General features: G+C 42.6%; 1 pseudogene; it reads left to right on the forward strand.

Annotated features, from left to right (window-relative positions):
• Positions 1-1,911: 1,911 nt before the first annotated feature.
• LOC108303048 lies at positions 1,912-2,259 on the forward strand (annotated as a pseudogene).
• The last annotated feature ends 6 nt before the right edge of the window (positions 2,260-2,265 follow it).

Consider the following 2,265-nt stretch of genomic DNA (forward strand, 5'->3'; position numbering starts at 1 on the left):
ACTGGTCTTGCTGACTGTGTGGGAGTTGGATGAAGCCTGTCACTGTCTGCTTTCACCCACTTCCCTGGTGACCTGTATATGTGGCAGAGGCAGCCATAATTCCCCTGGGGCATAACTACATTGGTCTGAAAACCACATTCCCAACCTCCACAGCAGCCATAGCAAGCCCCTACCAAGGAGAGTCTGAGTTTTGATATACCTATGCCTGCCCCCACCTAGTGGTCTTTCTGTATTTGCCCTAGTAGTCAAAGACAAAAGATATCATCTCAGCTGAGTGCGGTGGCTTACGCCTGTAATCCCAACACTTTGAGAGACTGAGTCAAGTGGATTATGAGGTCAAGAGATTGAGACCATCCTGGCCAGCATGGTAAAACCCTGTCTCTACTAAAAATACAAAAAATAATTCTCTGGGCATGGTGATATGCACCTTACTTTCAGATTCTCGGGAAGCTGAGGCAGGAGAATCACTTGAACCTAGGAGGTGGAGGTTGCAGTGAGCCAAGATCACATCACTGCACTCCAGCCTGGTGACAGAGTAAGACTCCGTCTCAAAAAAAAAAAAAAAAAAGGCAATCTCTTGGGAGCTCTAGGACCCTGCCAATTGCCTAAGAAACCCAGATGCTTATCCAAGTGACCCTAGGGCAAGCTGTATCTCCCCTATACTATTGGACTGATGCTCTCTTGAAAGCACCACCTTCTGGCTGGTGGCCAACCAACTCAAGCCATTACAGCAACTCATAAAAGAAAAACCATGCTCCAAGAAAGGAGAAAACAACAGTTAATTCCATTGCCTGCCACATCCTGGCTAACCAGAGGTCCTGAGCCTGTCCACATGACAACTTCACTGCTAGCACAACCAACATTTGAGAAAACTGGTGCACTAAACAAAACTACAGCCAAGGATCCTCAAAGAGTGCACTTCACTCCCCTGCTACCTCCACTGGAGCAGGTGCTGGTATCCATGATTGAGGGACCTGAAGATGAATCACATCACAGGACTCTTTGCAGACACTCCCCAGTATCAGCCCAGAGCCTGGTAGCTCTGATGGGTGGCTAGGCCTAGAAAAGCAATGACAGTCACTACAATCCAGCTCTCAGAAGCCCCAAGAAGTTTGGGAATTATGTTAAACAACCAAACCTAAGAATTGTGTTTCCGAGGAATAAGGAAAATCTAAAAGTCTGGAAAACATATTTGAGGGAATAATTGAGAAAAACTTCCCTGGCCTTGCTAGAAGTCTAGACATCCAAATACAAGAAGCTCAAAGAGCAACAGGGAAATTAATTGCAAAAAGATCATCCCTAGACACATAGTCGTCAGGTTATCTAAAGTCAAGATGAAGGAAATAATCTTAAGAGCTGTGAGGCAAAAGTATCAGGTAATCTAGAAAGGAAAACCTGTCAGATTAACAGCAGATTTCTCAGTGGAAACCTTACAAGCTAGAAAGGATTGGGATCCTATCTTTAGGCTCCTTAAACACAACAATTATCAGCCAGAAATTTTGTATCCAGAGAAACTAATCTTCATAAATGAAGGAAAGATAAAGTCTTTTCCAGACAAATGCTGAGACAGTTTTGCCACTATCAAGTCAGTGATACAAGAACTGCTAAAAGGAGATCTAAATCTTGAAACAAAACCTTGAAATACACCAAAATATAACCTCCTTAAAGCATACATTTCACAGGACCCATGCAATAATAACACAATGAAAAACAACAACAATAATAACAAGGTATTTAAGCAAAAGCTAGCAAAATGAATAGAATACTACCCCACAGTCTCAGTACTAACGTTGAATGTAAATGCCTGAAAGCTCCACTTAAAAGATAGATAATGGCAGAATGGATAAGAATTCACCATTCAAAAAGGCTTTCTTCTTCCTCTTCCAGGGACATTGTGTACAAGCACTTAAAATGATCCAGCGTTTGACATACCGATGTAGGCTTTCCCACAATACAGCCTCTAACAAAACTAGGCTGTCCTAAACCCCTGGTAATAGAATTGTTTATCTTTATACCAAGAAGGTTGGGAAAGCACCAAAATCAGCACATGACATGTACCCAGGCAGGCTTCGAGGGGTTGGTGCTGTAAGACCTAAAGTTCTTATGAGATTGTCCAAAACAAAGAAACATGTCAGCAAGGCCTATGGTGGTTCCATGTGTGCTAAATGTGTTTGTGACAGGATCAAGTGTGCTTTCCTTATCAAGGAGCAGAAAATCGTTGTGAAAGTGTTGAAGGTGCAAGCAGAGTCAGAAAGCTAAATAAAA

This window comes from Cebus imitator, unplaced genomic scaffold (genome assembly GCF_001604975.1).
Source record: "Cebus imitator isolate Cc_AM_T3 unplaced genomic scaffold, Cebus_imitator-1.0 Scaffold44, whole genome shotgun sequence".
In the NCBI taxonomy this organism is placed as follows: Eukaryota; Metazoa; Chordata; class Mammalia; order Primates; family Cebidae; genus Cebus; species Cebus imitator.